At 38.5% G+C, this 16,202-nt stretch overlaps 1 protein-coding gene across 16 annotated transcripts in view; it reads left to right on the top strand.

Annotated features, from left to right (window-relative positions):
* Positions 1-16,202, top strand: part of CASK (calcium/calmodulin dependent serine protein kinase) — a 402,784-nt gene that overhangs the window by 306,672 nt on the left and 79,910 nt on the right. The gene's annotated exons all lie outside the window — the stretch shown is intronic.

Genomic DNA, 16,202 nt, shown 5'->3' with positions numbered 1-16,202 from the left:
CAAAAAAAAAAAAAAAAAAAGAAATTGAATATTTAGCATACCTTTTTACTTTACATGAATTCTCAGATGTCTATCATAACAATCCTTTTCAGTTGCCTTAAGTCTATGAGAAATGTGGGAAATCATCTATCAAAAATTCTTGATTGAAATACAGTATATGGCCGGGCACCGTGGCTCATGCCTGTAATCCCAGCACTTTGGGAGGCCAAGGCGGGTGGATCACCTGAGGTCAGGAGTTCAAGACCAGCCTGACCAACATGGGGAAACCCCGTCTCTACTAAAAATACAAAATTAGCCCGTTGTGGTGGTGCATGCCTGTAATCCTAGCTACTCGGGAGGCTGAGGCAGGAGAATCGCTTGAACCCAGGAGGCGGAGGTTGCAGTGAGCCGAGATGGCTCCATTGCACTCCAGCCTGGGCAACAAGAGCAAAACTCCATCTTAAAAAAAAAGAAAAAAGAAATACAGTATATGTACAATACAAATGCAATAGAGCCTAGCAGGCTACAATGGGGAAAAAATTATATATCTTTATATTTATAAATTATATGTACATAATGCATGCGAGTGGTATGTGAGTTTTTAAAAAGAGTAGAATACAATCCTACTTTACTGAATTATCTTATATTTCTGTTAGAAGAATCCATTGAGGTTAGCTGTGATTACTTTTTATTGCTTTGCACATTACTTTAAAACATTGTACCTCCAGCATGAGTGTAGGAGAGAGAAAAGCAAATGAGATACTGTGCAATAGGCTGCATTCCCACACACATTTCATATTTAACATTGTTTTGTTCCATAGATTCAATGTCTTCTCCTTAAAACATAAGCGTATACTCCATCTTTAAATATTACAGGCTCCACTGACAGCAGACTGGGATACAAAGGAAAAAACAGAAGCTGACCATTTTCATTTCAGTCACATTTTAAGTAAAATAACTTTCTTAGAGAACTTGGTTCACTTCAACAATGAAAACTCTTGGGTGGTTTTGATGGTATTTGAACATGTTAGTCTTTTTACAAGAAAAATCTTCCCTTAATGAGAGAATCATACTTGCTTTGGGGTGCCTAGAACTGTTTGGTGCTGAATAATTCACCATATAATGTAAATGAAACTAAAGCAAAATTTCCCAGAATGTGTTCTACAGAGCATTGCTCTAGGAGGTTGCTATGGGTGTTGCCATGGTGGGAGGGGGAAGTAGATCTTAAATTTATTGGTTAAATTATTTATTGACTAAATAAGTTTGGGAAATGCTACATTCTTTAGTCTTTTTATACATATCCACAATGGGCATTGGTATATTGATAGCTCTGAGATGATCTAAAGCAAAGAAACCTTTTTAACTTTCTTTATCAGCATTTCTCAAACTAATTTGGGCACAGAACTTTTATTCACAATCCTGTTGAGTTCTGTTTTGATGAGGACCAGTTTGGGAAAAGCTCAGCTAAGAGTGTTTGTTGCATTATGCTTCAGCTTCACACTAAATGCAGCCGTAGGTATCTAACAGTTGCTTCTTTCCCCAAATGTGGTCAGTTCAAATTAATTATCAGATTTTCATAGCTAGTTTGGCTTTTGTATATAGTGTACATATTAATTAGGGCTAACTGTTATAACATGTGATTCTAAAATTTGAGTGGCTTAACAGAAGTTTACTTCTTGCTCACTTCACAGTCCAATGCAGGTAGATGAGGGAGGTCTTTTCCACACCATCATTCAGAGACCCAGGCCTCTTCCACTAGGTCACACTGCTATTTCCCAGGGTCTTGGAATCTTCTACTATATCCTTTGTACCTAGCCAGCAAATGAGAGAAGAGAGAACATGGAGAATCTTGCAGGGTCAAGCTTGGAAATGGGTTTATCTCACATTCCTTGGCAACTGCTAGTCACGTGCCCACCTGGATGTGAGAGCTGAGGAACATAGTTTAGAAATGTGCTCAGGAAGATAAGGAATTGGGTCTTCTCTTTAGTGTAATTTATCTTAAGTAGTATCTATTCACTGTCATTGCTGCAGAAAGTTTTCACAATTGTGTATTTCCCACTGAAGTTTATACCCTTTACTAGAACTAGTTAGTGCAGTATTTAGAAAAGGCTGCAGCAGTGTGTGGAGATTTTGTTTATTTTATTGTGGTCAGTGGTTAGGTCATTGCCAGGTAGATTTACTGACCTTCTTTTGAATCAAGGACTTTTTGTAACAAAGACTTTTTGTAATTTAAACACTGAGAGAAGCCCAAATTGGTTTCAAAGTTGTATTTTTTCTTACTGAGAAGCTTGAGATTGCAGGGGAGAAGCAGGAACATTACTGGCTTACACAAAGAAAGGGGCAGCTATTCAGACACAAACTGGACTTTCAGACTGAGCCAGGCTGCCACTCATTCCCCAGTGGTGAACATCTCAGACCTCACAGAAAACATTCGTTTGGAATAACTGCTGCACTGTTTGGTATAAATTGTCACAATTTCAGAATAGATTCTTAGATGTTAGTGAGAAAAACATACTTAACTTTCCTTTGCATTTGTTTACATTATAAAGAAGTATCTGCCTTATTGGCATCTGCCCTGTCAGTGCAGGTCCATTTGAAAGAGGTGCTGTTGCACTGAAAATGAACCATGCCTATTAAACAGATGCAGTATAAGATCAGGAGTAGTGGCTCACACCTGTAATCCCAGCACTTTGGGAGGTCATTGTGGGAGGATCACTTGAGCCCAGGAGCTCAAGACCAGCCTGGGCAACAAAGCAAGACCCCATCTCTACAAAAAATTTAAAAAGTAGCTGGGCATGGTGGTGTATGCCTGTGGTCCCAGCTACTCCGCAGGCTGAGGCTGAAGGATCACCTGAGCCCAGGAATTCAAGGGTGCAGTGAGCCATGATCACACTACTGCACTGCAACCTGGGCAACAAAGTGAGACTCTATCTCTAAAAAAAAAAAAAAAAAAAAAAAAAAAGGTGCAGTATCTTCTGAATTTTGTAAACAGGTGCCATACATGAACTCCAGTCAAATTAATGACTATGAAGCCGAGCCCTGGACAATATTTGCATGCATGTGGTTCTGAATCTCCAAACTGAGCTATTTCTAAATGAAAGTTTAGGCCAGGTACGGTGACTCACGCCTGTAATCCCAGCACTTTGGGAGGCCAAGGCGGGCGGATTACCTGAGGTCAGGAGTTCGAGACCAGCCTGACCAACATGGTGAAACCCACCTCTACTAAAAATACAAAAATGTGGTGGGCACCCGTAATCCCAGGTACTTAGGAGGCTGAGGCAGGAGAATCACTTGAACCCAGGAGGTGGAGATTGCAGTGAGCCGAGATCGTGCCACTGCACTCTAGCCTGGTCAACAGAGCGAGACTCCATCTCAAAAATGAATGAATGAATAAATGAATGAATGAAAGCTTTATCATCATGAATGAAATAAACCATCATTAGAACGTGCCCTCATACCCTACATCCCATAAATAAGGCTTATTAAGCTCATTTCACAGCTAACAGGCTACATTTTAATAATATAATCAATGAAGAATTCAAGTGACTGCCATATAGAGAAATCTAATCATTTAAAAAATTTTAATATTTAAATGTTTATGGTATACATTAAGGAAGAAAAATGGCTATGCCCAACTCTTGAGGAGCAGCTGTTAAAACTTTGGACTTTCAGGCTGGGTGCAGTGGCTCACTCCTATAATCTGAGTACTTTGGGAGGCCGAGGTGGGAGGATCACTTGAGGTCAGGTGTTTGAGACCAGCCTGGCCAACATGGTAAAACCCTATCTTTACTAAAAATACAAAAATTAGCTAGGCATGGTGGTGCACGCCTGTAGTCCCAGCTACTTGAGAGGCTGAGGCAGAAGGATCGCTTGAACCCAGGAGGTAGACGTAGCAGTGAGCTAAGATCACACCACTGCACGGTAGCCTGGGAGACAGAGCAAGACTCTGTCAAAAAAAATTGGGCCTTTCATTTTTCTTTCTTCGTATGTCCCACATACCATGGGTTGATTTGGAATTGTTTTGTTTTGCAGAATCAAAACGAATTCTTCTGCCTTTTTTTTGTTTGTTGTTTGTTTTTTGTTTAAGACGGGGTCTCTCCCAGGCTGGCTCACTGTAGCCTCGACCTTCTGAGCTCAAGCACCCTCCTACCTCAACCACCCAAGTATCTGGACCACAGGTGCACCACCACACTCAGCTTTTTTTTTTTTTTTTTTTTTGAAGAGACAGGTCTCACCATGTTTGCCCAGGCTACCAGGCTAGCCTCAAACTCCTGGGCTCAAGCAGTTCTCCTGCCTCAGCCTCCCAAAGTGCTGAGATTACAGGCGTGAGTCATTGTCCCTGGCATGAATTCCTTTTTAAGGATTCCAAGTAGGGACACCCAGGGGGCATAGTTTTATGGACAGTGGATTAATTAAGGCTAATTAATCCCACTGAGCCATTTTAGGAAATATCTTTACCATTTTTATGTTATTTCTGTTAACTCAATAACATTCTAAATAGCTAGGTATGAAGCCATAATTTTAAGGCTGACAAAAAGAAACAGGATTAAGTTCCTAAGAAAACTAAAGATTATCTACGACTTTATTTTTTCTAGTCATGTTCTTAAAATAATAACAAGCTCAAAATTTGAAGAAGCATTATTAGAATTTGTTTAGAGGAAACAAAACTGCCAAACTGAAACATTTACATTAAAATGGAGAAGTACTGTGATTCTACTGAAAGGGAAATGCTTTCTGAAAGCTTTTGAATTTGAGTAAAACACATTTAGTTTAATCTGTAGTTAAAAACTGATACAGAAAACGCTAAATATTTGCTATCCAAGTAGTTCCAGCCTGGCACACATACGCAGCTTCTCATTTTGTGGGAAGAAATACAGAGGCATGAGGAACTGCTTGGTCCAGCTTGTTGCAGTATGCCTGTATTTAAAAATTAAAAGCACTGGTGCTAAGATGATCTTCGTATGAAATGTATAGATCAATTAGCAAAGTACAATTTGACATTAGTTTGCTAGGACTGCCATAACAAAGTACCACAAGTTGTGTGGCTTAAAACAACAGAAATTGATTGTCTCATAGTTCTGGAGGCTGGAAAGTCCTAAATCAAGGCATTGGCAGGGGCATGTTCCCTCCAAAGGATCCAGGGAAGAATCCTTCCTTGTCTCTTCCAGTTTCTGGTGGTTGCCTGCAATCCTTGGTGTTCCTTGACTCGTAGATGCATCATTCCAGTCTCTGCTTCTGTCATCCCATGTCATTCTCTGTGCGTGTGTGTCTGTGTATTTACGTGGCCTTCTTAGAAGGACACCAGTCGTTGGACACCCTAATCCAGTATGACATCATCTTAATTAATTACATCTATAAAGACACTTATTTCCAAATAAGGTCACATTCTGAGGTTCTGGGTAAACATAAATTTTGAGTGAGGGACAATATTCAACCCAGTACAGCATGGAAAACTGATTTAACCCTGAATTAATTCTTCACATGTGAGTGCAAATTACACAAATCTAATATAAAATAATGAAATGTTACCCTGTCATCCATTAATTATGCTTTATTGGGAATTGGTGTTAAAGTGTTATTTATGTCTTGTAATGATATTTTGAATCAGTTATGGGTTGGAATTTGTATGTGATACGTTGGAAGGTCAGTGGGTGGGTGAGTTTTTGATGGACTGAAAAGCCACATTTTTCAGATAAAAAAACGTTTTACAAATATTATTTGGTAGTAGTTTTCAGTCTTCTCAGTTTCTAGTATAAATTTTCCTATTAAAATAATAAACGTTTAGTTTGTAAATCACCAGTGTTACAAAACATTGTTAAATGACACATCTCTCTGCCAAACTTTGACAACTAAGTTTTAAACATTAACTGGCCATGTGTCATACCTCTGAACAGCTGTTAGCATTTGTTACACACTGCTGTTTCCATAGTAAATGCCCCCACCTAATTAAGATTATTTTTGTAAGAAGTCTTAAAATTATGGTTTCTGAAAATATAATGGGTGATTAGATTAATATAGCAATTTATTGATGAGTTTTTAAAATTGCAGTAGCAATTAATTTAGAAGTCTTTATAATATTAATTTATAAGTAGACTTTTATAATAGACTTAGTAACTTTTAAATATTGCATTAGCAATTAACTGATACTTGGAATCTTTCATATTTTGTATGGCCAACATCTTTATTATAATTTTACCGTTTAGGGAAAGTTAGCATTTTTCCATCTGGCCTGGAGTTAGCCATGGAAAACTACAATTCTTGATTTACTACTTTGCTTTTTTGAGATGACATTAAATTAGTAGCCATATTTAGAAGAGCTTATTTTTAGAACTCAGAAGTTTCCTAAAGGAAAAAGATGGAACTTCTACAATAATCTGGTGATAATGTTTTTGAGCAATTTGGGGTCTGAGAAGTAAGTTAAATACAATGTTAGCTTTGGATATTTAAAGAGATTGCCAATCAGGAAATGCCAAAGCTAAGTTTCCCAAGAATTTGTAGTCCAGTCAATTTGCATTTAAATGTCTAGAATAATAAAGCCTATCTGAGGACCTTCAGAGGATGAGCTACTAGTAATTTCTCAGGGCCCCATCCAGTCTTAAGAGTCAGCTTTGGCAATTATGAAACCAGCTGCACAGTGGGCACCCGCCCAGTGGTGGTGGTCTTTGTGCTTCTTGCCTCCTGGGGCTGTAGACTGAAGCGCATTGCTGCTCACTTTGAATTTGAGTGTCTCTCCGCTGTTTTCTAACTGGATGGGCAAAACCTCCCATATCTGTTTCCCTCCATGTATTGAAGTATTATTGTCAGTGTAAAAGTACGGCATGAAACAAAATACCTGAAAGCTAGAAATACCATATGCCGTGAATATTCTCAAAGTATTTTTCCTTCTTTCTTAATGTAAATAAATGTCAATAAACTTAGCAAAAAAAAAAAAAAAAAAAAAGCCACTAAGCATATGGTTCTTTATTAAGCAGCAATAGAAAACTGATAGAACCAGGAACAAGATGAGGATTGTCCACTCCCCACTTCTATTCACCATTGTCCCAGAGACTCCGGCCAGTGCAGCTAAGACAAGAAAAAGAAATTCAAGGCATGAAGATTGGAAAGGAAGAAGTAAAATCATCCTTTCCCAGAGATGTTATCTTGCATGTAGAAAATACTAAGGAATCCACAAAAAAATCTAATAGCATTATAGGCAAGCTTAGCAAGGTCACAAGATACAAGATTAATATACACATATTATCTAAATTTCTATATGTAAGCAAAAAAAACCCAAAAATAAAATTAAAGAAATATTCACAATATTATAAAAAGAATAAAATAGGAATAAATTGAACAAAAAAATGTAGGATTTGTATACTGAAAACTAAAAAATGCTGGGAAAGATCTAAATAAATGAACAGAGATATACTGTTGGATTGGAGGACTTAATATTGTTAAGATGGCGCTTTTCTCCACATTGATCTATAGATTCAGTGCAGTCCCTATCAACATCCCAGTAGGATTTCTTTGTAGAAGTCAACAAGGTGATCCTAAAATCTATATAGAAATGCCAAAACAATTTTGAAAAAGAAAAAAATTGGATAACTGATTTCAAAACTTACTGTAAGGCTACAATAATCAAAATAGTAGGGTGTTGGCATAAGGATAGATATACAGATCACTGAAACAAAAAAGAGTCCAGAAATAAACCCTCACATTTATGGTCAATTTATTTTCAACAAGATTGCCAATGCAATTACATGGAAAAGGGGATAGTCTTTTTTTTTTCAAATGGTCCTGGAGCAGTTGGAGATCCATATGCAAGAAATGAACTTAGACCCTGTCTCATACCATACACAAAAGAAAATTGCCTCAAAATGGATCATAGATTCACTTTAAGAGCTTAAAACTATAAAACTTTTAAAAGAATATAGGAGTAAATCTTCATTACCTTGGGTTAGGCAAAGAGTTCTTAGATGTGACACAAGGGAATTTGGGGGGATTAAGGAAATGTTCTTAAACTGGATTGAGATGGTGGTTGTACAACTATATAAATTTACTATCATCCCACTAGATTTCACAGGGCCATTACATTAAATTAGAATTTAGCTTTGTGGCTAAGAATTTACCACTGATTCAAAAATACTAAATATGGTTTTTTCTCCCAAGAACTGTTTGATTAACCAGCGTGTAGTTGTGCCTTATGGAAGAAGTCCAAATTGTGTTTTTTGTTTGAAAATGTTATGAATTACCTAATTTTATAGATTTTCAATATGAAAGACACCTTAGAGCAACTTATTTTAGTTCATTCCTTCTACATTCAAGTACATATTTGCCATTTCCAAAAATTCACAGCTTTTTGACACTTTTTTAACATCAATTTTTTGGTCTTTTCTATTGTGGCAAAATATATATAACATAAATTTGCCACTTGCACCATGTTTAAGTGTACAGTTCAATGACATTAAGTATATTCACATTGTTATACAACCATCATCACTATCCATTTCCAGAACTCTTTCATCTTTCCCAACTAAATGTCTGTACCCATTAAATACTGACTCCCATTCACCCCTCTCCTTAGCCCCTGGCAACCACCTTTCTACTTTCTGTCCCTATGAATTTGACTATTCTAGGTACCACGTATATAAGTGAAATTATCCAGTATTTGCCCTTGTGTGTCTGGCTTATTTCATTTAGCATGATATCTTCAAGGTTCATCCATGTTATAGCATGTGTTAGAATTTTCTTCCTTTTTAAGGCTGAATAATATTCCATCATGTGTGTATACTACATTTTGTTTGTCTACTCATCCAATATTGATGTTTTGTGGTTGATAATTATGTACTAGGAAAAACCAAATTCTCAGAATAAGGCTGTCTAATCGTAGGGAATTCTGCCTCGTTCCGTCTCCACACAATTACTCTTTCTAGGATGCAAGTTAGATCTTATGCTATACATCTTTGTGAAGGAATGTGTGATTTCCACTGAAAGTATTAATGACTACGGGAGTCCCTCCAGTTCCCTTATTTGTTCAGATAAATTACTTCTTAAAGCAGGGTTTAGAATTTACTCTAGAATACCAAGAATAATGAATCAGCTTGTCACCAGTACCAGTGTTATCCACTGAGTGCCATTCTCTTTTTATGACACCATGATCAACTTTACCAAAAGGCAAAGGAATTTGCAGAAAGCCTTTAAAGTACAACAAGCACTGATTCTTCTTTATGCTATTCTCAAGGAAAGGAGGAGGGGTTTCCCCCTAGAAAGGAATGCGATATGCTCAGTTAAAGAATGTTCAATGGAGTGGCTTGCAGCATTCACAGTCCAAGAACATAGCTGTTTTCTTCTCTTTGTGGCCCTTCAAACATGATCTCATAAAACTCTTCTGCCAGACTCTCTTTGTGTTATTCTCTTTAAATTTTTCATGACAGAAATTCATTTTTGCTACAGCTACACCAAGTACAAATGCTTGGTGTTTACCTATGCAAAATAAAAATGCTAGCAAAAGCCAAAAACAATTAAATAAAATATTATCTGACACACCTAATGTAACATAAATGTTATCTTTTAAAGCAGCACATTAATAATTGTATGTTCACTTAATGTAAATATCATTTAACTCTTGTAGTTGCTTAAGAAGAGCCAAGCTAGGAAATGTGATTTTAACACTTTAAAAAAATAGAAAGGAAATTAATATCATAGTGAAAATTTCTCATAGTTGGGGAAGCTCTTGTATCTGATACTAAAAAGTACCATATTTCAGAAGATTTTATTAAAACAAAATAAAATCTGCCTATATTATAGCATGTAACTGGTTTTTTTCCTCATGCTTTCTTTTGCTCGAGAATAGGCATTATGATTTGTGTTTTACAGGGCGTAATTTTAGAGTTATTTGCCCAGTTGAAAAAGGCATAGAGAACAGTCAAGCTAGGTCATCTGAGGCCAGTGTTTGAGTTTCTCAGAAATAGCTGCCAACTGACCAGAAATCTGCCACACTGGCCTATGTTGTTAGGCCACCAAACGCACAGTCTTCTTGGATTGAACTAGGAGGTCAAGCAGGTCTTAATTTCTTGAATTCAAAAATAAATCCCTGTAAGTGCAATGTTCTAATAAGATTAGAACAAAGCAGCCCTGTACACAGACAAATAAAACCTGAACAAAACAAGGGCCTCCTTAAAGTTTCTTTTGCTGTCAGGATCCGAAGGATGTTTGCAGCTTTTTCAGGAAATCTTGTACTGGCCCAGATGTACTGATTTTTTAATTGCCTTTTTTGCTGACAGAAGAAAACTTTAATAATGGATTTAGAGCAGCGTATTACTAGGCCAGCTGCACTCCTTCTTGCACCTTCAAGTAAGGATATATTCCCCATCATGATTTTACCAAAACTTGATTTAAGCTAGCATTTCACTGCTAAGCTATTAAACTAAAGCTTTCCTGGAACACCTAACTCAAGAGCATCCAGGAACATTCTTCTTGGCCACTAAATACAGTAAGCAGTTGTCCATTACATGTCCATCTTCAACTTGAGTTATGTAGTACAAACTGGGCCATGGTATTGGGAGCAGCCCTGAACCTTAGTCCAGGGAAAATCTAAATTCCAGGGTGGAACTCTTGCTCCTTGATTTCAGTCACTAGATTTAGGAATTTACACACTTTTTTTTTATTATTATTATACTTTAGGTTTTAGGGTACATGTGCACAATGTGCAGGTTTGTTACATATGTATCCATGTGCCATGTTGGTGTGCTGTACCAATTAACTAGTCATTTAGCATTAGGTATATCTCCTAATGCTGTCCCTCCCCCCTCCCCTCACCCCACAACAGTCCCCGGAGTGTGATGTTCCCCTTCCTGTGTCCATGTGTTCTCATTGTTCAATTCCCACCTATGAGTCAGAACATGCGGTGTTTGGTTTTTTGTCCTTGTGATAGTTTACTGAGAGTGATGATTTCCAGTTTCATCCATGTCCCTACAAAGGACATGAACTCATCATTTTTTATGGCTGCATAGTATTCCATGGTGTATATGTGCCACATTTTCTTAATCCAGTCTATCGTTGTTGGACATTTGGGTTGGTTCCAAGTCTTTGCTATTGTGAATAGTGCCGCAATAAACATACGTGTGCATGTGTCTTTATAGCAGTGTGATTTATAGTCCTTTGGTTATATACCCAGTAATGGGATGGCTGGGCCATCCCATTATACACTTTTTAAGATGAGAAACAAATTTAGTTTAAGATTTATGAAATTTTCAAAATGAATGAAATGAAATCTTCAAATCTTCAAATGAATTCCCTTCAAATGAATGGAGTTTGCTATCTCCATGCAGATAGTCATCTGTATGACTATTATTTGAGTGCTTTCAACTATTTAAAATAAATTGATTTTTAGCAATTTTGTAGAATATAAAATTTCAAGAAAAACAATTTTTGGTACAGGTAGGATAGGCATTCTTTGTACGTCAAAAAAGAAAAATGACCTGAGTGATTTTGATTTCTTTTTGTAACTTGTAATATCCCAATGATACAGAATTGTGTTTAGATTTGTAAGAAGGACAAGTTATAGAAGTTCTCCCAGCCAGGTGCCATGGCTCACGCCTGTAATCCTAACACTTTGGGAGGCCGAGGTGGGTGGATCACCTGAGGTCAGGAGTTCAAGACCAGCCTGTCCAACATGGTGAAACCCTGTCTCCACTAAAAATAAAATAAAATAAAATACAAAAATCAGCCAGGAGTGGTGGTGCACACCTGTAATCCCATCTACTCAGGAGGCTAAGGCAGGAGAATTGCTGGAACCCAGGAGGCGGAGGTTGCAGTAAGCCAAGATCGCGCCATTGCACTCCATCCTAGGCGACACAGCAAGACTCCGTCTCAAAAAAAAAAAAAAAAAAAAGAAAAAAGAAAAAAAGTTCTTCCTAGTGTTTAATTATAGCTCCTTAAGTTTTTGAAAATGCCATTTTAAGCCGGGCGTGGTGGCTCACGCCTGTAATCCCAGCACTTTGGGAGGCCGAGGCGGGCGGATCACGAGGTCAGGAGATCGAGACCATCCTGGCTGACACGGTGAAACCCTGTCTCTACTAAAAACACAAAAAAAAAATGAGCTGGGCGAGGTGGCGGGTGCCTATAGTCCCAGCTACGAGGCTGAGGCAGGAGAATGGCGTGAACCCTGGGGGGCAGAGCTTGCAGTGAGCCGAGATCGCGCCACTGCACTCCAGCCTGGACAACAGCGAGACTCCGTTTCAAAAAAAAAAAAAAAGAAAATGCCATTTTAAGTTTTGCAATGTTTCTTTCACACTTACGTTGCCCATCATGCAATCTTTAGGCCACTGCTAAATATACTGCTCTTCTCCAAGCTTGAACTACATCATGTTTAATGATGCCAAGGATCTTTGAAAGGATTTTGTGTGTGTGTGTGTGTGTGTTTGTGTGTGTGTGTGTGTCTGTGTGTGTGTGTGTGTGTCAGGGTCTCGGTCTGTCACTCCGGCTGGAGTGCAGTCATGCAATCATAGCACATTGCAACTTCGACCTTCCAGGCTCAGGCAATCCTCCCACCTCAGCCCCTCAAGTAGCTGGGATTACAGGAGTGTGCCACCACGCCTGGCTAATTTTTGCATTTTTTGTAGAGACGAGGTTTCCACATGTGGCCCAGGCTGGTCTCAAACGCCTAGCCTCAAGCAATCTGCCCACCTTGGCCTCCCAAGGTGCTGGGATGACAGATACAAGCCACTGCACCTGGCCTCAACAAGTTTATATGTAAACTTGGGCAAGAAAAATAGATTTTTAGATCTTACAAAGTTTTCTGTGATCTCCAACTTCAGAAAATCAGTTCCAGTACAGTAATTGAATCTCAGTTCTCTGTGTTTCAGTATTAAATCAGCTTTCCCTAATATTTTGCTCAATTTCAAATGTATATGAGAAAATACCTGTTATGTATTGATGGCTGATCTGCTCAGTTCACTGAAAAGATGTGACATTGGAACTTTGTTCCTATTTACCCATGTAATTAACAGAAACTGAAGAAAGTTCTTAATAAGATAGTCAGTGTTTCCAGAACAAGTTATTTCAATGTTCTTTATTGCTACACAGTGTAATTCCGTGCACACTGTTATTATCTGTTTTATTAGGATCATCACAGACACATTCATTAAATATTTTGCAGCTAAATATTTGATTCTTGCAAACTTTCATTCTTTTCCAGCAGGAAACTTCTTCAATATCTATAAAGTAAGTGATAAGATGATGGTTGCTAATGAACATCAATGTTCTTTGCAACCCTACAAGCCTATGCCTACAGTATAGTTGCAAAAGTTATAAACTTGTCTCAAACAATATACATTCTGGTGCTTAGATTTGGTTTTCTCTGTGCAAGAAAAGTTAGTGGGACATACAACTCAGTGATAATTATTTTATAGCTTCTTACCATGCATTCCATTTTAAATGTTGATCTTGATAAATACTGCACATAAACTATGAGCAAAACACAGGTTTCTATTTGATAACTAAGAAATCAGAAGATAATGTGATATAATGGAGTATGATAAAAAATGAAACTTGTTTTAGTACTTTGAATGTAAATAAAAGGTGACATATTAACTGATTTTATCATCTTTATGTTTGAAAGTACAATCTCAGGAGATTTGAATTTAATATCACCACCAAGTTTATTCCGCTTCATTTGAAAACCCATGTCAAATGTAGAATGTGGTCTCTTTATGGAACTGTGGCGACACTTCCTAAGACAGAAAGATGAATGAAGCGTGTCGGTGTAGCTATGTGTGGTCATATCTGACTCAGTGCCAGAGATTTGCAGAGAGCAGGCCTATCTGTGAGACAATATGAGACAGTCTGTTTCCCTTGCAGCTGTTCACATTTCCTTGTTTTGCCCTGGTGTTGTGTGTGCATGTATTTTTGTTTTTTTAATAGAAAGTGCTGAATTTGGGTAATGGTAATTTCATTAGAAAAAGAGAGTAAACAGTAACAGATTCATTCTTGTTTTCCCTCTAGGGATAATTTATTAACATTTTTCCTTCTCTCTTCCTCCCTCTTCACACCTCAGCTTTACAAATACACCTGATACCTTCAAATTTCAGGAAAGCAAATAGCAAAAGGAAATACATTTTGTCATTCCAATACAACTTGAATTTAAGCTTCTAGAGCAGGGATTCACAGACTATGGCCCTCAGGCCAGATCCAGCTGGCCACCTGTTTTTGTAAATAAAGTTTTATTGGAACACAGCCATGCTCATTCATTTATGGATTATTAACAGCCGCCCTCATAAAACACAACAGGGTTTAGTGGCTGTGACAGAGACCATATGGCCTGCAAAGCCTAAAATATTTCCTATCTTGCCAGAATAGGATTAGGATCCTGATATTCTTTTTTTTTTTTCTTGAGACAGAGTCTCACTCTGTTGCCCAGGCTGGAATGCAGTGGCGTGATCTCGGCTCACTGCAACCTCCGCCTCTCGGGTTCAAGCGATTCTCCTGCCTCAGCTACCCTAGTAGCTGGGACTACAGGCATGCACCACTACACCCGGCTAATTTTTGTATTTTTAGTAGAGATGGGGTTTCATCATGTTGGCCAGGCTAGTCTCAAACTCCTCACCTCAGGTGAGAATCCTGACATTCTTTAACATGGCAAGGCTTGTAATTGATTAGCTAATAGTTTTCAAATCATATTGAGTGTATTTTTTCCCTGAAGCCTATAAATAGAATTTTATACAGCTTTTTTCCCAAGTATTTGCCAAAGATATCTCCCTGGCACAAGGCATTGTGTATTACTGAATTCTAGTAACAAGCTGAGGAAATCTGGATGAGAGAAACGACAGCATATCAGCAGGGCAGGGTCAGGTCCCTGCTACTCTGGCTGTATGACCCTGACCATGACAGTTCACCTGACTGGAACTCAGCTTTTGACTTTTTAAAATGGAGGAGTTGAATCATGTTGACATCTAAGATCTCCTTTTTTTAATTTATTTTTTTGGTACCCCAAACAGAATCTGTCACCCAGGCTGGAGTGCAGTGGCACAGTCACAGCTCACTCATCCTGGGCTCAGGGAATACTCCCACCTCCCCATCTTGAGTAGCTGGGACTACAGGCAATCACCACCACACCCAGCAAATTTTTTTATTTTTTGTAGAGACAGAGTCTCACTATCTTGCCAAGGTTGGTCTTGAATTCCTGGGCTTAAGCGATCTTCCTACCTCGTATGGCCTCCCCAAGTGCTGGGATTACAGGCATGAACCACCACACCCAGCCCTAAGGTCTTTTTTACCTTGAAAATTGTATAAAGTAAGTCAGACTTAAAAGATACAAAAGAAAGAATTAAATATAGTCAAAACATATTTCTTAATTTTGAGGGAAAGTTTTTAACTGCACATGCAGGATCGAAGAGAAATAATATCTAGTTCCTAAAGAAACAAGCTGAAATAAATATTCCTGATGTGTTTATTTTATGTTACTCTGAATTTTTTTTAAATCTATTTACAATTTCTATGTACTAGTCCAAATATAATACTTATTTTTTCTAGAGGAAGCATTTCTTAAACACTACTGTGTACTCAGCCTCACGCTATGGGCTGTTACCTAATGTCAGAGAACCCGAGTCTGGTCGTGGGAAAGAAAAAGAACCACTTAAACAGCATGTTCTATAATAATGTACCTCAGACATTCAGTTCCCTCTTGGATGTTGATGCCCTTGGTGTGGCAGACACCCCAGTGTTGGCTCTGTCCTGAGTTGCAGACATGTGGTTTCTGCATCGTCAGTATACTCAGCACCTGGTCTCAGAAACATGTTCTCGTCCCCTGCCCCCAGGGGTTACCACATAGCTTTTTACTTCTGAGTCCTCTTGTCCTCCTGGGCAGGGCTGCACCCAGATGGCTCCAGCCAGGCTACCTTCTGCAGTGTCTCCTTGACTCATGAGAAACACACACATGCTTAACTCAACATACACTACAAGCATGGCCTGCCCCAGGCGGCCTCCAGCCATGAAAGAGGCAGGCACCAGTCTCTTTTTGCTTAGGACCCCAAATGGCACATGTCAAGCTGCCCCAAGGACTCTCTCTCACACAGAGATCCTTCCTAGTGTACCAAGGTGGGCCTATAAGTTGCTACATTCAGCAAGCATCCCTCCAGAGAATGAGATAGTGAGCTCTTCTGGCTGGCACCTCCAGTGTCTAAGCGTGGTTCTTTTGGGGCATCTACCATCCTTCACTTTGTATGAGGGAGGGTGCAATCCCCTCT

The sequence above is a fragment of the Symphalangus syndactylus genome, chromosome X, assembly GCF_028878055.3.
Source record: "Symphalangus syndactylus isolate Jambi chromosome X, NHGRI_mSymSyn1-v2.1_pri, whole genome shotgun sequence".
NCBI classification, from domain to species: Eukaryota; Metazoa; Chordata; class Mammalia; order Primates; family Hylobatidae; genus Symphalangus; species Symphalangus syndactylus.
This window is presented reverse-complemented; position numbering and strand designations above follow the sequence as displayed.